Source organism: Pan paniscus, chromosome 5 (genome assembly GCF_029289425.2).
Source record: "Pan paniscus chromosome 5, NHGRI_mPanPan1-v2.0_pri, whole genome shotgun sequence".
NCBI classification, from domain to species: domain Eukaryota; kingdom Metazoa; phylum Chordata; class Mammalia; order Primates; family Hominidae; genus Pan; species Pan paniscus.
In genome coordinates this window covers 161,700,090-161,722,989 of record NC_073254.2, presented here as the reverse complement: position 1 = coordinate 161,722,989, position 22,900 = coordinate 161,700,090, and the positions used below count along the sequence as shown (strand labels likewise).

At 34.3% G+C, this 22,900-nt stretch overlaps 1 protein-coding gene and 1 long non-coding RNA gene across 4 annotated transcripts in view; one reads left to right on the top strand and one right to left on the bottom strand.

Moving 5' to 3' along the window:
• The window catches only part of LOC117980725 (uncharacterized), a 33,187-nt gene extending 13,541 nt beyond the window's left edge, over positions 1-19,646 (bottom strand). Inside the window, exon 1 of the long non-coding RNA XR_004672202.3 lies at positions 19,559-19,646. This is a non-coding gene — a long non-coding RNA (uncharacterized LOC117980725). The remainder of the gene's footprint in view (positions 1-19,558) is intronic.
• The window catches only part of LOC134730628 (putative uncharacterized protein encoded by LINC00269), a 556,641-nt gene that overhangs the window by 300,914 nt on the left and 232,827 nt on the right, over positions 1-22,900 (top strand). The gene's annotated exons all lie outside the window — the stretch shown is intronic.

Below are 22,900 nucleotides of genomic sequence, written 5' to 3'. Positions count from 1 at the left end.
GAACTATCTCTGACTTTTTTCAGTCTAAGCTGATAGTCAGTGTTTCTACAGGTAAAACACTCTTAGAAAGGTTGTGAGTTTCCTAAGGATCTTATTGGGATTCACTCTCTTTTATAAAAGCCATTGCCATAAATCTCTGAGACAGTTCTTCTGTGTCTTGGGAGAGAGGGTGCTGTGAGATCATAGCCTTAAAAACTTTTAGAAGACCTTTGGTTTAGCCAAAGTCAAGAGGGCACATAGTTCATATTATTAGGAGACTTTTAACTAGCTGAGAAGGAATAGAGGGTACACAAGAGTCTCAGGAATTTTTTGGTTAATTGTCATAGTCTAAGAGTGCCTTAAATCTTTCTAAAACCTTAACAAAACATGTTACAGCCACACTTGGATCAGGGATTTATCCAAAACCACATTTTACTGATGACCCCTTGGATTTGACTTTTGTCCTGTAAAACTTGAATTTTTCATAATGTTTTGGTCTCCGGGTAGTCTTATTTATTACATGGCAGCTAACTTCAAAGAGGTGGCACAAGCAGGGGACATCCTAAGAACAAATATTTCAAGAGGCTTGGATGGAAATTGAAAAACAGTTGGTGACTTACTCTCAGATTTCATACAGCAAATCTGGCATGAAAACTTTTTGGCTTGATTTAAAGTAAAAGAAAACAGAGTAACAATGAATTTATGACCATTTCAATCTATCTCTTTTATAAAAATAAAACTAATAGTTATTACACATTACAAAGCCTTTTAAATGTAAAAAAACCTCTGATTAGATTACAGAAAATGATAAAGTGCATCCATAAATTTAAAATATAAGAATTTAAGAATTTTGAGGAAAGGAAAAATAACACCTCTTGCTTTGGAAATTCTGGATTGTTATGAACGCTTTAGACACTTGCTGATGCAGTAACTCAGAGAGCAAATGGCAGTTTTGCAGAGAAATAGCTAAATGAACATGGCTGTTAAGTAATAAGATAAGGAGTAAGTACATTTGAAGTGATATTAGGCTAGTAAGTGGAATGTGAAAATGCAAGCAGTGGTTGCTAATCAAAACATTAATGACAATTATTTTAAAAATTGTAAATTCTATCTATCTATCTGTCTATCTGTGTTGATCTGTCTCTATATATCCTAATATGTGTGAACCCTTGAACAAATTAAATGAGTTTAAACATTTTCTCTTAAAATCAAGTAGGTAAGTTTTCCCTGATTGCATAAAATGTAAAAAAAAAAATAGTATTAGCATAATACTATAATTTACAAAGGTAAATAGTATAATTTACAAATAAACTTCAATTTATTTTCTTATCAAATTAATTTAAATTATGTCAATTTCCCCAGTTAAATTTTTGGCTAAGTTTTGTTGGTTGTGGTATTTTTTCCCCACAAATGGTTTAAAGGTATAAAAATGTAAAAATAATGTGAACAATTTAATTAAATATTATTATTTGGTATCTTCAAAAAGCAGTAAGCTCTTATGGACTTCAGGTATTGCTGAACATTATGTAATTTACTTATTCCACTTAAAATATCTAAGTGAAATATTTATGAACACTTACAATAGTAGTAGTAATCTGTGTGTTTTTTGTATGGTGATATGCATCAGATTAAATAAAGTAAATTATTAGATTAAATTATATATCTAAATGGATACATAGGAGAAAATCTAAGTGACCTTAGGTTTGACAATAAATTTTTAAAACAATACTAAAGGCATTATCCAAGAAGAGAAAAATAACATAACTATTAATATTAAATAATGTATTAATCATTAATTATTAACTTGTAATTTATCCATTTATTATATAATAACCATAAAATTTAAATTGGTCTCCTGCCGAAGATGCTATTAAGAGAATCAAAACACAAATCAACAAAGAAAATATTTGCAAACCATGTATCTTATAAGGGACTTTTATCTAAAATCTAAAAAAATAGGACTCTTAAAGCCAACAATTTAAGAACAAAACTAAAAACAATTGAGAATGGGCAAAAAATTTGAACAGATAGCCCACTAGAGAAAATATATAGAGGGCAAATAAGCGTATGGAAAAATGTTAAACACTATTGGTCATTAGGGAATTGCAAATCAAAACAACGATGAGATACTACTTACAACAAACTTTTTTCTTCAAATTTTATTTTAAGTTCCTGGATATATGTGCAGGATGTTCAGGTTTACTACATAGGTAAACATGTGCCATGGTGGTCTGCTGCACAGATCAACCTATCACCTAGGTATTAAACCCAGCATCCATTAGCTATTCTTACTGATGCTCTTCCTCCCCATTCCACCATGACAGGCCCCAGTGTGTGCTGTTCCCCCACATGTGTCCATGTGTTCTCATTGTTCAGTTCCAACTTATAAGTGAGAACATATGATGTTTGACTTTCTGTTCCCGCATTAGTTTGCTGAGGGTAATGGCATCCACCTCCATTCAAGTCCCTGCAAACAACATGATTTCGTTCCTTTTTATGGCTGCATAGTGTTCCATGGTATACATGTACCACATATTCTTTATCCGTCTATAATTGATGGACATATGGGTTGATTCCATGTCTTTGCTATTGTGAATAGTGCTGCAATGAACATATGTGTGCATGTATCTATAACAGGATGATTGGTGTTCCTTCGGGTATATACCCAGTAATGACATTGCAGGGTCAAATGGTATTTCTGCTTCTAGATCTTGGAGGGATCACCACACTTTCTTCCACTGTGATTGAACTAATTTACTCTCCCACCAACAGTGTCAAAGTGTTCTTTTTTCTTTGCAATCTTGCCAGCATCTGTTCTTGCTGGACTTTTTAATAATCGCTATTCTGACTGGCATAAGATGGGATCTCATTGTGGTTTTGATTTGCATTTCTCTAATGATCAGTGACGTTGAGCTTTTTTTCATATGGTTGTTGGCCACATGAATGTTTTTTTTTGAGAAGTGTCTGTTCATGTTCTTTGCCTACTTTTGAATTGGGTTGTTTGGGTTTTTTTTGTGAATTTGTTTAAGCTCTTGTATACTCTGGATATTGGACCTTTGTCAGATGGATAGATTGCAAAAATTTTCTCCCACTCTGTAGGCCGTCTCTTCATTCTGATGATAGTTTCTTTTGCTGTGCAGAAGCTCTTTAGTTTAATTAAATCCCATTGTCAATTTTTGCTTTTGCTGCAATTGCTTTTGGCATTTTCAGCATGAAATTTTTGCCTGTGGCTATGTCCTGAATGGTATTGCCTAGATTTTCTTCTAAGGTTTTTAAAGTTTTGGGTTTTACATTTAAGTCTTTAATCCATCTTAAGTTAATTTTGTAAAGGTGTAAGGAAGGAGTCCAGTTTTAATTTTCTGCACATAGCTAGCCAGTTCTCCCACCACCATTTATTAAATAGCAAATCGTTTCCCCATTGCTTTTTTTTGTCAGATTCTATAAACATTTTTGAATGGATAAAATTTGAAACAACAGCAACAACAATACCAAGTGCTGGGGAAAATGTGGAGCAATAGAAACTCTCATTCGCTGCTGTTAGGAATGCAAAATGGTAGAGCCACTTTGGAAATTTCCTAAAATAGTTTTATCATGTGACACAGCACTTGAGCTTCTAAGTATTTACCCAGTTGATTTGAAAACATAAATCTACACAAAGTACTGCATGTAAATATTTATGGCAGCCTTTTTCATAATCATCAAAAGCTGTCAATAACCAAGATATCCTTCAATAGGTGACCGGATTAAAAAAATACTAATAACTGGAATACAGCCATGTAAGGTAAAGTTATTCAGTGACAGAAAAAATAGAGTTTTTAGGACAGAGAAAAACAGGGAAGAACCCCAAATGCTTCTTGCCTCAAAAAAGCCTGAAAATGCTATATACTATATGCTCCTAATTTTATGAAATTCTGAAAAGACAAAACTATCAAGACAGTAAACAGATAACAGTGGTTGCCAGGGGTTCGGATGAAGTGGGAGAGAATAAATAGATGAAGAATGAGAGTTTTCACACAGTGAAACTATTCGGTGTGTCGCTAGATACCTGGCATTATGCATTTGTTAAAACCCATAGAGTTTTAGAGCACAAAGGTGAACCTTAATATATGCAAGTTTTAAAACATCGTTTAGGAGGTCAGGGGATTCCAGGAAGGAATGCAGACTGTGATGAGTAAATCTATCTGTATCACACATGTATGTACCAACCTCATTGAATGGGATATGGAGAAAAGTGATGACCTAAGTCAGTCTGGAAATGACTGGGGTCTGTAGGACTAAAGAGAAAAGAAATTGCACAAACGTGTATTCTAGCTGACAACATTTTTTCCATGGAGCTAAAGGTTAATAGTTCTGATATTGCTACACATATATGGATACTGCAGTTGAACAATTAACCAAATGAATGGCAGATGGTTGCATTCAGGTTTCGAACTGTTGGAGTGGGAATCCACAGATAAGGGGAACAATCTCGAGTGAACCATGTGACAATAGATCAGAGTTGGAACAGCTGTATGAACTCATGTTTAGCTTAACACAAATAGATATCATTACATACAGAAATACTTATAGACTTGTGCCTATACACAGGTTTTTAAACACACAGACATAACATTGATTTGTCAGCTAAGAGAGTATACAATAAAAGATACCTGATTATCAAGGAGCACACCTAGATCCTAGATCTTGCTTTCTAATACTGTTTTCCAATTAAAAGAACCAAGACTCCTTGGAGAAGCAACTGCATCTAGGACTGGGACAGGAAATATACAAGATGAGTCTGAAGCATCTCATAATTTATAAGGAGGTGCTAAAAATCCCAATATAATAGGGGCATGTAGGAACGATACAGAAGCAAACTGAAAGAGCTCCCAATGGCCACAGTTGGAACAATTTGAGCAACAAAATAAATAACAAAAGTAGTACCAGATTATAATCCAAAGCATAAAATACATATCTATTATTCTATACCTATACAAATAAATGAGCAAATAAATATATGAATGGGGGAAAAGAGGTAAACACACATGCATAAGAATTCTTCATAATTTGTATAGATACTCCACCCTTAAGGAAGGACAGCATAACTACCCACTTCATAATTGGAAGCTGCACATAGTAACTTTCTTCCAAAAAATACAGCATGAAATGAGGAAAAAAGAATAACTTCACAGTGGAGAAATCTGATAAACGCTAGCTTAGTTAGGTCGTCAAGGCCAACACCAACAGAGGTATGTCAGGTTGATAGAATGTATCTTTGATTTGATGTGATAAACATGGTGGTCTTTTTCTCTGTCATCTTCCTCTCAATAACTCGTAACCACAATTTTATTATAAGAAAAGCATCAGACACATTCCAAACTGGAGCGTCTTACACAATATACCTGACCTGTACTCCTCATATCTGTTGAGGTCATAAAAATAATAAAAGTCTGAGAAACTGCCACAGCAAAAAGGAGCCTAAGGAGACAGAATGAGCAAATATAATGTAGTGCCCTGAATGGGATGCTGGAGACACACACACAAACAGTCAAACACACACACACACACGCACACACACACACAGCATTAGGCAAAAAGTACAGAACTCTAAATAAATTATGGATTATAGTAAATAACAGTATATTAATACTGCTTTGTTAATTATCACAATTGTAACATACCAGTGTAAGATGTTAAGGAGAAACTGGGTATGAGGTATTTGGGAACTCTCTGTACCATCCTCTCAACTCGTATATACATATCGAAATGTCCTAAAACGTAAAGTCTATTAATTTTTTTTTAAAAAAGGACATGTATGCCTATGGAAGGATTGCCTTACGGGAGATATGTGGATTTGCTAAGGTACAAGTGGATGACAGTTCACCTTTAATTACTTCCACAGTTTTTCAGTGTCTTAATGGGAACAAAATTTGTATACCTAGGTTCACTACGCTAGGTATAATAATTTTAAAGAAACATGAATGTATACCTAAGATAATGGATGTATTTTATTCGTTGAAATATTTTGTTCATATAAATAAGTTCTGTCTTAAAAAAAGTCCTGTTGTGCCAGATTGTGAATATGTATATAACATATATACATAATACACATAAATAATTATATGTAATACATATATAATCACAAATCTGAAAGACAAATTTTAAAAGAAATATATTAAAGGCCAACAAAGTTGGGCAAATTTTTATAGATTGTGAATAATGCAAAATTTTATGTGGGTTCTATGCAAAAAAGTGAAATAATTTTTTTCTTGCCTTTAAAAAGACAAATATATCCTGCTGTTTACATGAAAATGCAAAAATAAAAAGGTATTCGATGATTAGATGGATGAGGTTCCTAATAATGCCCAAATGCCCTCACTTTAAAGCCTGTTACTTTATGTACCTCTTTTTTCATTTTTTAAATTATTAACAAGTATTTTTCACTTTTGAAAGGATAGATTTTCTAATAATTATTACTTCTTGTGTTCACCTTAAATATTGTCACTTTACATCAAAATTGAAACCATTTATTCTCTTTAGATACTAAAGATTATTATCTTGTCTTGTATTTTCTAACACATCTTTTTGATATGGGCTTTCTTAAATCAAATTTAAGAACTCATTTCTAAATAATAAAACTGTTAGACTTCTTTATACCCAGAATACCTTTGAGATTTCCTAGAAAAGTAATTGATCCCAAGTTCTTTTCCCTCATATTACAACAGAAGGGATACAAAAAGTTTATGTATTATTGATAGTCTCTGTATTGTATTTTTAATTAGCTTACAATATACAGACAACTGTACTGGTTTTAAACCCTTCATTATGGAAAGTGTTGACAAACCAAAAGGAGAAATTAAAACAGTTTCTCTCACTTGAACCCGGGAGACGGAGGTTGCAGTGAGCCGAGATCGCGCCACTGCACTCCAGCCTGGGTGAGAGAGTGAGACTCTGTCTTAAAATAAATAAATAAATAAATAAAAATAAAAACCAAAAACAGGTTCTCTAGGTTAAAAAGATATTAGGGGCATGTTAAAAAATATTTCAGGGGTTGTGTCCCTTTCAAGACGGAAAAAAGCACAATCATGCTCATGTATATAGAATGTCAGTAACTGCCATCAAGTTGATTTATAAGAGTATTTTGTAATCTCTCGTCAATTCATGACCAGCACAACAAACACTTTCTTAGATGAATTAGACGTTTCTGGAGATTTGTCAATACTTCACTGTTCACAATATTTTCTTACTGTCAGGATTGTCATTGATTTAATCGTTATGAACTGAACATTATCTCAGTAAAGCATTCCATTCTCCTTCATTCTGAAATTGCAGTATCTTGCATTAAATTAACCAGAATCTTATAATCTGATTATTGACAGATAGTTTCTTCACTTCCCTTACCCTTGTTTACAGGCTGCTGTATAACTATTCTGAAAAAAGCTCAAAAGAATAACTCAGTACATAACACTCACAGTTAGTTTTTACAATTAATATTTCAGGGCATAAACCCATGGACAGGCTTCTCAAGTTCAAACAGATATTTTCACTATAAAGAGATCCTTTTCATCTTGTGAAACTGAGTTAAGATTTCCAAAGCTCTCTTATCCTAGTAGCTGACAACTTCGTGCATGAATATTCTTAACTACACCAAGATAATCACAACAATAATTAATTTGTTAGGAGCTAATAAAGTGGATTTATTATGGCCAAAGTTCTGTTTTCTAATGGACATAGAGAAACATCCTTTTCTTTTCTACCTTAGCTATAATAAACGTAACAGGTTATATTTGTATAAACTTTAATGAAACATTATCTAGTTTCTTATTCATGTTGGCCCTACACAATTCGGAAAATATAGCTTATAAAAATTCTTCAGTATAAGATACTAAATCATTAGGAAAGGTTAAAGGTAATGGATCTACCGAGAGTAGAAATATAGACATACAGACTGAATAGACTTACCTTGCCTACAAAATTACTCAGAACTATTGTTATATATGGAACAAAGCATACTGACAAGGTTCCTCACTATTCATGACCATGTGGTTATTTACAAAGTTTATTAAGAACTCATGTTTTAGTTAGGACTGTACTTCATTTGTGTATTTGATGCCTAAGTGGTCTCTCACAAATTAGCATAGCATGTATTCTATAGCTAATGGAAATCTATCCTTATGTGCTGTAACAAATGTTTCTTCCTCACAGATCAAGTATATTCAAACATGTGCTGATTTTAAAAATAAATAATTGTTTAAATAAAAGATACCCTTGGATTGATATGTCCTGCTGGCCACCCCGGTAGAAATGAATCATATCATTATTTTTCTAGCCTCGAAGTGGTCAGGATGAGATCATAAGGGCAATAAAACCTATTTCTGGCTATAGGTGTGATTGAATTGCGGTTCTGTAATAGGTGCTTTGGAGTACAGTACCTAAAGGAACATTAATTCTTAAGCCTTAGGATAATCAAGTATTGTACTCACAGTTTTGTTAACCATAACATGGCGTTTTTATATATTAATTAATGTATCTTGTGGCAATCATGGTAAAGGAGAAATACAAAGCATAAAATTTCCAACATTAAACAGAAAATTACTTAATATAATTAAATGCTGAAATCATGCTTTAGAGGAACCTAAATACAAGGAGAAAATGAAATAGCAAATTGACACTGTGCCTTGCTGCCATAATTGGTAAACATGTACATTACATCCACCTGTCAAAAGCAAAAGCAAAAGCAAATAACAAATAAAATTTTGAAAACTCACGTTATGCCTTGAGATAAACAATTGTAAAAACAGCAACTAAACAAAAACAACAGGTTTTTCTCATACCTGGAAAAATAAAAGAGTGGTACCCAGTATTTCAACTATCAAATGGTAAGTATTGCTAATATTTTTCAAAATGGCATATTATCTCCCTAAAAATTTTTCCTCTATGACTTTACCAGGCTTTTCTCTATTCATGTGAAATCTTTCCTCTCCTACAAAGAAGTTGGCAGCTTCTCTTTAATGCTTCCAGTGTATCTTGTGCATACCTTTATTAACATGATCAGCATTGTTATGTAAACTCCAGCTTCTCAGTTTCCCTCATTTAATTATTAACTTCTTGACAATTATACCTTATTAACATATGTGTTCAGTGAGTGACATCATATATAGCTCTCAATAGATGTTTGTTGAATTATCCATTGGTAGATTTATAAAAATAATCTTTTATTTCCCAATTGTTCAGAATATCTTGTTTATTCATATAGAACATATGATAGCCACTGACACGATCTAAGAGGTCTTTCTACTCACAGTGTTATTACATATACAAAATAAATTCATAAGATGGACTCTGTGATAGATGATAAATTATTGCCTTTTATCCACTTGAAAACATAACTGAATGATAAAATATTCCTTTTCAAGAGAGAATGCAAATTTCTATATAAGACTGTTTATGTTTTCAGATGAGGAACACACTGGAATTTTATTTGACTTAATTTGTTTAAGCTTGGATACATTGAATTATGCATCTGTGGTTTAATTATCATTAGGAAGTTAAAGAACTTGCAGTAGTATTGTCTTGCAACAAAAGTATAATTGAGAAATGAATGGTAAAATACCCTAGAAAATCTTCACTGCGAGGATTCCAGGATGTGCACTTAAAAATGGCATAGATTGGGCTGAGGAACAATAAAAAGCAAACAAATAAAACTTCAGGTGACTGCTGAGAAGTTGTTCTCTTCCAAAACCAGTGCTTTAGAGCACTGGTTTTTGAAATTGTATCAAAACTGAAATTGTAGCAAACAAATTTCCAGTACACTCTGAAACAGTTAATTATACAATTCATAAAATAAATATCAGTAAAACTTCAATTAATGCATATGTCCAGGTTTCATGTAAAGTAAATGATATTTGATTGCCTAATTAAATCTTTTACCCATTTACCTATTAAGTGGAGTACAAAAACTGCACTGTATACTCTATGAGTATATTAAGAGGAAGTGGAAGTGAATGTAAGCTTGCTTTTCACTCTTCTGATAAAATGTTATGCTTACTAAATAATCTATGAACTCTTTAATATTTGCTTTGCATATGCCATTTCCGCCACCTGAACTGTCTCCTTCTCCCATTCTATTCCCCCTAATATCTTTTGCTGCTCCAATGCCAATTAACAAAATCCTACTTTATCCCTCAAGTTTTGGCTCAGACATTTGTAACTCAAGCATAGTGTCAAACCTACCTATAATCTATATTGTGCTGCAAGATTATTATGCATTCTGAGGGTTTTTATTCTCCTGTCCCTGGGGTATCTTGATCTCACTTGTTTCTCACTGTCTGGCTGTGGTATTTTCTTTCAGCCATCCCACGCTGTCCCATATTCTTGATTTACACACACACACACACACACACCCCTTTATACTGATATATTATTAGACATTTCCTTATTACATTTTTTCACCTATTATGTACCAGAGCTTCAGTCTGTTAATATATTGCCACTCTTAAATTTTATTTTATTATTTTATTAATTTGAGACAGGTCTCACTCTGTTGCCTAGGCTGCAGTGCAGTGGCATGATCATAGCTCAGTATAGTCTTCATCTCCTAGGCTGGAGTGATCCTCCTGCCTCAGACTCTCAAGTAGCTGGGACTACAGATGTGTGCCACTACACCTGGCTAATTTTTTACTTTTTTAAAGGGATAAGGTCTCACAGTGTTGCCCAAGCTCATCTTAAAGTCCTGGCCTCAAGCAATCTTCCTGCCTCAGCCTCCGAAAGTATTGGGATTACAGGCGTGAACCATTGTGCCTGATCTCAGTAGCCACTCTTACTTGCTCCTGCTACTTGCTAGCAATTACAAAATCATTATATTCTTGTATTTTTGGTACCCAGAATGGAGGAAGTGTTTTATTCATGATGCATCTCAAACATCCTTCACAGTGCCTCATACAACAAATCAAAAATCCTAGCTAAATAAATACATATGTGTGTCTCTAAATCACAGGTTTTCCTAGAAGCCATTTGTGGAAAATAAAAATTTAGTATGATTCATTTTATTATATTTTTCTTGAATATAAATAAATAATGATGCAAAGCTCCAAGTTACTGGTATTTTTCTCGCATTTAGTTTTAATCTCCCAATGTACAAATTATCCTCTAGAAAAATAGTGTAGCATTGGAAGTCTAAGAATGCTTTAATAACCTTTAATATCAGTGATTTTTTACATTAATTCAATGATCTGCTTTATAATACCTAGGCTGACTATAATCTTACACAGCTGGAAAATACTTTTTCCCCATTGTACATTCAGAGAGCATCTGTCCAGCTTGTATTTTACAAGTTCATACCTATGGAGGTTTATCTAGACTCTATGGATATTACTCTTCAAAATATCAGTGAAAAAATAAATATTTAATGAAACAATAGGTTCTGTATTCTTTAAGTTTAGAGGAAAAGTGCTGAAGGAATTGTAACTGTAATAATGACTGATAAAATAGGTTGAGATGAACTATAAATTCTTTGCACATTGAATATTTTTAAAGAAAATAAGCCCAATATTCTACAAAAAAGGTGATCACAGAACAAAAATAATGAGGCAAATTGTTATTTAGTTTTCTGCTGTCCCATCTATAGCTGTCGTATTTTACACTGGTGTTTCTTAACTCTTTGCCAGACTTCAGAGTCCACAGTTTATCAAGGTTTATCATGATATTTACATAAAGACATAGTATTACATTCCCACATCACTGTGAGTAAAGAAAGCTTCATTTTAATTCAAAATACATAAACAGGCAATATCTATTTTCAAATCTCTTTTAGCTCTGATGCTGACAGTTGCAAATTTATGGGATTCATAGTACCTCTAATGTGGGTAAAATACCTTCTTTTAAAGATTTCTCAGAAAAATTAGGACTAGTTTATATGAAAATAAAAAACTGGCAGAGCTTGTGATTGGCCACCTGATCTGCCCTTTCTGTGCCCTTTTAGTCTCTTTCTCTCAGAAGTGCTGTCATCAGCTCCTTCTGTCATATATATATGTATATATATTTACATTTTAAATTTTGATAACTTAGAATAGAGAATGTGGATATTGTGCAGAGACCGACAATGATGAGCTGATAAGAAAAATTTATCTGAAGAAAAGTGACTTTCTCACTCCAGGTCTTATTCTGGAAATTGAGAAAAGAAAAGGAGGATCATACAGTGAAACACTACCCAATAGGAAGTTACTTCTGGAAAAAATAATGAACATATTTATCACAAAATAAATAAATCTTATTATAAAATGGAAAATTTTGAATGAATAGGGAGCAAATAAATTAGTCCAAATGCCAACTGGCTTAAAAGCAAAGACCTTGAGTGAATATGACTAATTATATATACAATTAAAATTCATATTTGTGAGCTATACTTCATTTATGATATTATAGATTGGATTCATATCGCTATGAAATTTTAGATTTTAAAAGATTATTTTGCCAACATTTAAAATACATATTTGTTAAATATGTAGTACTTAAAACATGATTTATCAAGTATGTATCTTCTTATAATTGCTTCTTTTTTATTCTTATTCTATGTTTATGGCCATTTTGCAATGTATCTATTCTAAGCTAATTATTACACATGCAATATTTTACCATTTGGATTATTTTATTAGAATTTATTCTGAAAATAAGATTACTAGTGGAAGTTATATGAATATTTTTCATGGCTTGCTGTCCTTTAAAGTTGCTAATGTAATTTTTGTGATGTTTTTGTTTACCAAATGGAGTCAGACAATTCAACAAATAAATCTTAAAAAAAACAAAATGAAACAAAACCTTGTGTAGGTGAACAATTTCTGAGCTCCCTCCCCTCCCTATATTAGTTTAAATATTTTAAGCAAGCCCGGAGTCACAGAAGTTTCCACCACAAAGATAGCCTATGCAGATCACAGGCATCTTCGACAGAGGATGTTTTCAGAAAAACCAAAATAAGACTCCAATAAGTATAATAAAGTCCTGCAGCTATCAATTATCTTTGTACAAAAGTTTCTAAGTCTCCTTATAAATAATAGTGCACCCTCAGAATAAAATTCGTAGGTATAACTTCTACAAAATATATTCAAGACCTATAAGTAAAACTATAAAAGTCTGAGAAAAGACATTTTAAAAACTAAGAAAATAAAGAGATATTCCATGTTCATGAGTAGTAAGACTCAATATTGTCAAGACATCAGTTCTTGCTAAGTTGGTCTATAGATTCTCAATATGGATCTATAAATTTCATGCAATCCAAATCCAGTAAGTTATTTTATAAATATCAACTGATTCTAAAGTTTTTGTAAAGAGGCAAGTGACCCAGAATAGCAAATGTGAAATGTTAACAATCTAATTTTGTTGAAGATTTTAGCATGTATGTATATGAAAGATGGTGGGTTTTGGTTTTCTTGTCATGTCTTTTTCTGATTTTGGTATTAGCACAATATTGCCTTATAGACTGATTTAGGAAATATTTCTTCTGAAATCACTGGTATAATTCACTGGTAAACCCATCGGGGCCACATGCTGTTTTAGAAACTTATTAATTAATGATTCATTTTATTTAATATATAGGCCTGTTCACATTGTCTATTTCTTGTTGTATACATTTTGACACATTGTGCCTTTAATGAAATTAGTCAATTTTATCTAATTTACCATATTTGAGACATAGAGTTGTTCATATTATTCCTTTATTTCCTTTTATTGTTCTTGGGACCTGTAGTGATATCCCCTCTTTCATTTCTGATATTAGTAATTTGTTTATCCTTTTTATTTTCCATAGTTAGCTGGTTAGATGCTTATTGATTTTATTATTTAAGAAAAAAGCAAGGTTTTGTTTTTGTTGATTTCTCTGTTTAGTTCCTGTGTTTTATTTCATCGATTTCTGCTCTAATTCTTATTATTTCATTTTTTTTCAGTTTACTTTGGATTTAATTTGCTTGTCTTTTTCTATTTTTCTAAGGTGAGAAGTGTATTACTCATTTTACATCTTTATTTATTTATAACATATGCACTGAAAGCTATAAATCTACCTTTAAACATTACTTTGGCTGCAGTCCATAGATTTTAGTAAGTTGTATTTTTTATTTTCATTTAATTCAAATTATTTCTAAATTTCTCTTGACAGTTATTTTTTGATACACGTGTTATTTAAAAGTGTGTTGTTCACACACTGGGGCCTGCACGGGTTGGGTAAGGGGAGAGAGAACATCAGGAAGAATAGCTAATGCATGCTGCACTTAACATCTAGGTGATGGGTTGATGGGTACAGCCATCCACCGTGGCACCCATTTACCTATGTAACAAATCTGCATATCCTGCACATGTATCCTGAAACTTAAAATAAAATAAAATTTAAAAAGTTAATAAAATGTGTTGTTTAATCTCAAAGTATTCTGAGATTTCCTAGCTCTTTCTGTTACTGGTTTCTAGGTCGATTCCCATGTTTAATTCTGTCATTAATTTCCTTGTTTCCCAGATAGATTCACATAGAAAATCTATTTCTGAAATTTAATATGGTAATTAAGGATGTTAACTGAGATATGGAGAGCTGAAACACTGGAAGTAACCAGCTCTGGTTACAGCATTTGCAATGTCATATGATCAATCCTGGAGCTGTCAAAGAGAAGTTACAGTGGACAGAATTAAACAGAGAACGAGTTCATTGAAGACTATTGCAATAGGGGTGAAGACTAGTATTATAGAAAAGGGCAGAGAAACTGAACACCACTGAAACAAAGGTGGAGAGTTTTTGTTTTTTGTTTTGTTTTGTTTCTTGAGGCAGAGTTTCTGCTCTTGTTGCCCAGGCTGGAGTGCAATGGTGTGATCTCAGGTCCCGGGTTCTGCAAATTCCACCTCCCAGGTTCAAGTGATTGTCCTGCTTCAGCCTCCCGAGTGCTGGGATTACAGGCATGCACCAGCACGCCCATCTAATTTTGTATTTTTAGTAGAGACGGGGTTTCTCCATGTTGGTCAGGCTGGTCTGGAACTTCCGACCTCAGGTGATCCACCCGGCTCGGCCTCCCAAAGTGCTGGGACCACAGGCGTGAGCCACTGCGCTGGCCAGTGGAGAATTTTTAAGCATAGAGGTGAGCTAATGGGAAAAGTATTGGATGAACTTAGTCGGGGGGTTGGTCATCTGCATTTGTTAATTAGAGCTTATTAAAATTAGGTTCCTACCCTCCCACAGAGACTGGAAGATAAGGGCACTTTCTTGATGATTACATTTCGAAAGGATGGCTCCCAGGTCCTTGAGAAATTTATTTCTGGTTGTGAAACTGTCAAGAGGCTGTGAGAAGATTTACAACTTAAAGAGGCAGAGAAAGAATATACAATTACAAGTTTTTTAAAGTAAATGTCAGAAAAGGGACATCAGGGGCCTATAGTCAGGAAGAAACCTTTCAAAAATTTCATCAAGTTGAGAGGAATGTTAAGACTGTCTTGTCAGGGTAAATTCCAGATACATAAAAACTGTCTCCATAAATTGTATGTCTTAGATAGCAAACACATATATAAGCCCCACTGATATTTTATCAGCCTATACAGATATGTTTTAAAAAATTAAATTACTAACATTTTAACTTAGTGCTTGGCAAAAAAAGAAAAATCTGACTATTTCCTTGGCTAAACCTACCTACAGTTTTGCCTCACACTTCTTTGGTAGTTTGCTTTGATATAATTCTAGGTTCAAACTCATATTTTTTTTAAAGTATGAAGAATTTGCTCTATTTGTTTATAACATATATAATGGCTGTTAAGAACTCTGACCTGATTTTTTTTAAAGGAGCAGTTTCTTCTTTATTTGTTTTTATTTGCTTTATGTGTAATGTCTAAAACTCATGGTGATGTGGCTGACTTTTATTTATATATTCTGCTCAGCATTCAGGGAACACTTTCAGTATGAAAAATCCCATTTCTTTAAAATTTTTATGGTTTTCTATTCTCAGTTTTAAAGTTTCTCTTTTTGTGGATAGTGTGAAGCAGAAGAATAGGGTCTGGAGGCAGGGAACATAAGGCCGATTCATGCTGACTTCCTAGAACTAAATCAAATGGAAACACTGCCTGCATCTATGACAGGAAATATCTACATAGGGCGTACACCAAGTAAATGACTTTGTAACTTTACTTCATTGTCTTCATTTACATATGGCATACACCAGGTATCCAGTGGAAACCTCTAGAGGGTGTTTAAACTGCAGAAAATTCTGTAATGGGGCTCTTGAGCCCCTACTCTCGGCCCACTCCCATCGTGTGGAGTGTGCTTTCATTTTCAGTAAATCTTTGCTTTTGTTGTTTCCTTCTTTCCTTGCTTTGTTTGTGCATTTTGTCCAATTATTTGTTCAAGACACCAAGAATCCGGACACACTGGTAACAAGTGAACCTCTTTATTTTATATGTTTTTGTTTTTCTCACATTTTCTTTCTGCCTTTTAAAGCAATGTATTGAAAATTTGTATGAATTTATCATACAAATTAATTAGTCAACAACATACTGTTTTATGACTGCAATATACATATAAGTCACACCAACTCTGCAGATTAAGTGTTTTTTTTTAATATTCCCTAGTTTGTTGAATTATTCTTTTATCTCCTGCAATAATGTTTCCTGTTATTTTATTCTGGTCTCTTTACATGGTCATTCTTCTCATCTTTTTGTGTTGACTTCGTTGTTCATTCAAATTTTATAATTAAGAACTGGTTTGGATAATTCATGTTTCTAAAGTTGTTTTTCTGAGCAGCCCCTCCCAGACATAAGGAAGCTCTCTGGGCATGTACATGCGGGATAGGACCTTGACACAAAGAATGCAAGGTGTTATAGACTGAATTGTGCCCTCTTCCTAATTCATATGTTGAAATCCTAATGCCTAGTATCTCAGAATGTGGCTGAATTTGGAAATAGGATCTTTACAGGTGTAATCAAGTTACAATGAATTCATTAGGATGGGCCCTAATTCAATATGACTGGAGTCCTTAAAAGAAGAGGAAATTTGAACACAAACATATGCAAAAGCAAGGCCGTGTGAAGATATAGGAAGACAGGGATCTGCAAACCTCAGAGGAAGTCTTCAGTAGAAATCAACCCTGCTGACGTCTTGATCTCAGACTTTTTGCCTCCAGAATAATGAGAAAATAAATTCCTGATAGCTCTAAAAATAATGATTAATTCTACAAATTTGAAATTATGCAAGTAACATTTGCCATATAAATATGCAGTATGATTAAAAACCAATTACAAAAAGTAAAGTCTACCTAACTGGAGATAAGAATCCTTTAAAAAATAAATCTTGAGTCAAAAGAAATATACAAATCAAAATTATAGAATTTCTAGAAAGAAATGCTTATAGAAACTATGTTCACATTTTTAGGAAATAGTTGAAAGAAAATAAAAGCCATAAACATACAATTTAAAAGGTAAGACAATAGACAAAGACATTAAAAAGTCAAAATAAGAAAACTGTAAGAAATACAAGTGGAAAAGTCAATAAATTAGAATAGAAAAAAAAGTTTTTTTTTTAAAATCCAAGTTATTTAAATATAATGACAAAGGTGACAACCCAGTAACTAGAAAACAGAAGGAATGAAAAATGGAGAAAGAATATTCAAAATAAGAAGTGGTAAGAAGAAAATAACCAAACCTCAAATAGAGAGGTTTTTAATGTTTGTAAGAAACCACTTTTGCAACTGTGTGCCAAAGAAATTTGAAGCCTAGAGGAAATGGATAATTTTCTAGGAAAAATATAAGTTACCAAAACTGATCCCAGCACAGAATTGTAAACGGCCTAGTTTTTACAGAGCCTATCATTAAAGACCTGCCCCCAAATAAGCACTTGGCTTCGGTGAGGATTCAAAGAGCAGATAATCCCAGGGTTACCCAAACTGCCTTAGTGAATAGGAAAAACAAAACAAAACGAAACAAAAAAAGAGGAAAACTTCTGAATTCCTTTTATGCAATAAGCTATCCCAGTCATTTCCATGTTCTCAGATCTGTTTCTGCCCTTTTGTGATCTAGTCTGTAGGGCAGGGTCGGGGACCCACAAGCTACAGTTCCCAGACAACCATACCAAATAAATGATCTCCAGTTGGGTTCGGCAAATGAATTGCACTCATGAGATATTAGACAGGATTAGGAGGGAAGAACTGATTCTGTTCCCCTTCTGTATGGCATGGCATTTCTGGCTGCACGAATAGGAGCAGCAACAACAGTGTTCACAGTGTTGGGAATGACAGCTGCAGCCACAAACAGGAACATAGGCCTGGGAATGCAGACTCCTTAACCTCCTGCTCAGGCAGTGTGGTTCCCAGCAAAGATAGCTCTGGTCTAGACGTGGCACTGACAGGCTCCCTTTTAGGAGGATTTGACTTGCAGCAAAAGCCACTTTATACGTGTGCCACAGAGATCTTGGGCTTGCAGCATCACTGTTTACTGGTTTGCAGCAATTTGATTTTTAGTAATGTTATCTTTACTTCTGCTCCTCTAATCTTTTCCAAATGTGTAACTAACTTATCCATAAATTGCTTCTGTTTGGAATACCTACTGTGGTGTCTGATTTCCAGATAGAACATAACAGATGCACAGGCAAAATATTAATATTTAAATCCAATAATGATTTCACATAAAGTATAACTGCAGATCAACCTCATCTGTACAAATACTGTTGACGATATTTGAAATAAAGTAATATTAATAATAGAGGTAGTAGCACATTAAAATTAATGAATAATGACTAAGATTTATTGTAGTAATCCAGAGATGAAAAAACTTAGAAAATCAATTAATATAATTCATGTTATTGAATAGATATAATGAGAAAAAATTATACAATTTCCAGGAAAATTTTTACACAAAATTAAATATCTTTTCACAGGTAAATACCTAATTCACATAAAATTAAATAAAAATGCTCAATAGAAGAGAAATTGATTGGATGTTTCTTATATCAAAATAACTCATATATTAAATAATAGGAAAATGTTGAACCAGTGTCTATTAAATTCAGAGAAAAGGTAAATGAGGCTCATTATTGCTACATTTTTAAACATTGTGTTGAAATTATTAAAAAATAAAATCAGACCAGAAGAAAATGATTATGCTTTCTAACATAATCTTGTTATGAAAGCATAAAGCATAAAGGTAAAATTAGAAAGCATAAAGGTAAAATTATCTCTATTTGCAGATGCTGTGAAAATATATCTGCAAAACTACAGAAAATCAAAGAAAAGGAGATGGTGGAAGGGGGGAAGATATCTCTCTCTCTCTCAAGAGAGAGATGAAATAAAGATTAAATAATTGAGTAAGTAACAGGATATGGATATAAAATTAATATTCTAAGAGTAAAGTTTCTTGTGATGGTTAATTTTATGTGTCAGCTTGATGGCCAGGCCACAGTGTCCAGATATTTGGTCAAACACTATTCTAGATGTATCTGTGGAGGTATTTTTAGATGAGATTAACATTTCAATCAGCAGACTTTAAGTAAAGCAAGTTACTCTATATAATATGGGTGGGCTTCATCCAATCAGTCACATTTTTAATAGAAAAAAAAAGACCTCTCCCGAGAAAGAGGAAAATGTCAGCAGTCTACCTTTGGTCTTGAGGTGCAGTACCAGCTCTTCCTTGGGTCTCCAGGCTGCTCATCTACTTTGCAGATTTTGAACTTATCAGCCTCTCCCATCATGTGACCTATTCTTAAAATGGATCTCTCCCACCACCCCTCCCACTCCCACCCCCTGACATGCACATCATTTCTGTCTTTCTGGAGAACTCCCACTAACAGTGTAATTTATAGAAGGACCCATTATAACTAAAAGGTTGTATCTGTAGGTAACAGTCCTATGAATAAATGTATCAAGAAAAGTACAAAACCTGACTGAGGAAAACTGTAAAACATCTCAAAAGGAGAGAAGGAAAGCCCATGTAGTAGGATGAGATGATACATCATGGAGATGGTTATTTACCCCAAGTCAATTAAATTTAATATAATCTCAATATGTCATTTCATCTTTTGTTCAGACAGCCCCCACAAAAGTCGTTCTCAAAATGACCATTTCTAAATCAACATTAAAACCTATAGTTCTTAACATATAATGGAGTTATATTAAATAAATCTGGCATGTAACTCTAAAAAAGGAAAACATATATGTAATAGAAAAAATGGGTGAATTTCTGTATAATTTAGGAGTCTATAAACCTATCTCACTATGACTTAAAATCCAAAAGCAATAAAGACAAAAATAGATAAATTTGACAATATAAAATTATATATATATATATATTAGATATGATCCTCCTGGCCATTAGACCAATGACTAGGTTTAAGTCACAGCATAATCAAGCTAAGGATATGCTGGTTATGAAAAGAAAGGAAAAGAAGTACTACCTAACAAGGGGACCACTTATGCTCCATCACCTCTTCTTTTTCCCTATTAATCTGCAGCTAATAACTTATAAAACTGAATGCCTCATCCATTGAGGCCTTGCAACTCTCTGACATTTTCATTTTAGAGTAGGTCAACTTGGAGTCAATGACTGATAAAGCAGGATGGGTCCAACAGGCCTTGCTGGGCAAATGGAGATGATATTTCCAAGAACACAGCAAGTCTGGCCCTGTTAGAACTTTCGATTGTTAAACAAGTGGTACTTTTCACTGTAGGGAATCATTATCCCTCCCTTCAACACCCCACACAAAGTTACTGGCTCCCAGCACCATGGATTTATAGAGATCTCCCTGAATGCATGAGAATGGTTCATTCATGATTAAGGTGACAGCAATGAATGGTTGACAGCATTCATGAATGCTGTCATGTCATGGTTAAGGTGACAGAACCATGAAGGTTCATTCATGATTAAGGTGTCATTGGCCCATCCAGGGCCAGTGACAACTCAGGGAGTTTGACTTGAATAAGAAAGTCAAAACAAAGGGCTGAATTGCCATAGACAGTGCTCCCAAGGGCCAGCATTGTTATATTTTTATCAACTTTTAGGCTGTTGCTGATGGCCCAACCATCTGGTCTGCCACTTAGTTGAAAGACTGCAGATGACCAGGTTAAAGATAGCCCTCTTTGGGGTGTGAACTGTGGCAACAAATTGTAATGGTAATCAGTGTGAGCTACTCATGTAGATGCTCAGGTAAGAGACTTAGTGGAATTAGGATGCTGATCAAGACTGTACTGTCTAGCATCACCATGGCCACCTGGACTTCCATTGCACCAGGCATGGCCCTGGTGCAATGAAATCTACCATCACAGATTGTCCACATAATAAAGGACTATGCATTTGTTATGAAGAAGCTACCACTGTATACTAGGCACGTGATTCCTGTCTAAAGTTGGCCCATTTGTCTTGCAGTGAAGGAGGCCATATTGCATGGGACATTGACTCTAATGTGCTCCCAGAAAATTGACTATATTTGAACTTTGACCCCTTGTTGAAACTACCAGTGTTACCTCACAGCTGTTGGCACATTTTTAGGATATGATGTTGTAATAGTCTTTTCTTTCACCGCTATAAAGTAGTACTTGAGACTGGGTAACTTAGAAAGGAAAGAAGTTTAATTGGCTCATGGTTCTGCAGGCTGTACAGAAAGCATGGCTGGGGAGGCCTCAGGAAACTTACAACCATGGCAGAAGGTGAAGGGAAAGCAGGCACCTCTTACATGGCCAGAGCAGGAGGAAGCAAGAGAAGGGGTGGTGGAGGGTGCGGGGGATGCTACACACTTTCAAACAAGATCTCATGAGAACTCATGAGAACAGCAAGGGGGATCTCTGCCCCCATGATTCAGTCACCTCCCACCAAGTCCCTCCTTCAACACTGGGGACTATGATTTGACATGAGATTTGGGCTGGGGACACAGACCCAAATTATGTCAGATATTATTTCAATCTGATGAGCATCCTCTGGTCACACTATGGTAGCCCATAAAACTAAGGTTTGCCATGTTTCAGTGTTTTGGACCATTTTCAGTCCGACATTGCTATGGCTTTTGTTGAGCAGGCCACTTATAATGGACTAATAATCAATGTACTTGACAGGCAATCCACATTCCTTATAAGCTGCAGACATCTAGCATTATTGAAAAGCAGAATTAACTCCTCAAAATTCAAATCAAAAGGATATCTTGCTCTACCTCTCCCCTCTCTCTCTTTGCTCCATGAGCCTTACGCAGTTTGATCATTGAATGTAGCCATGCCCAAACAGGATTCTCTTCTTGTTGATTACTCCCCAGTTAATGATCAAATGAAAGAAGTGGAGGATTATGTAGACTGATTTTGAAAATTTTAATTACACCTTGACCATTCTGGACATGATGATTTTTTTTATTCTATCAGCAAATACAGGCCAGTGTGATCTGTACACCATGTGACATCCTACCCAAAATGGGGCCTACTATATACAAACTTAATTTTGGTTTAGCCACCTGAATTCTTTTGTTGGATTGACATGATCCTAGATCATTAAAATAATGACAACTTGCTTGAGTACACTGGTAGCCAAGAACAATATAGTGACCCATGTAGGCCAAGGCAGAATATATAATGAGTCTCTCTGTACATTGTATAAAACTGTCCATGTTCCTCTTGCACTTGAGCTGCCAGATGAAAGGTCTGGGCATAAGTAGGAGGTAAGTGAAGAAGGGTGAAGCTGTAGCTACTAGGATGAGACACACTTGTTTTGTGAACTTGAAAGAACAGTAACAACCCCAGAACCTAAGGAAGAGATACCCACATTAGACCCTGAGAGGTTCAGGGAGTGGAAAACAATTAATGTTCTTTGTCCTTTAGATCCCAAACCACAGCTTGGCAAAACAATCATTAAGCAGTAGTTGTGACTTATAACTGACTTACTGCTGGGTTATGAAAACAGATGTAAAGTCATGTGGACGTGACTAGTCCTGAAATGTTCTGATGCCTCAGAAGCCATCAGTGGT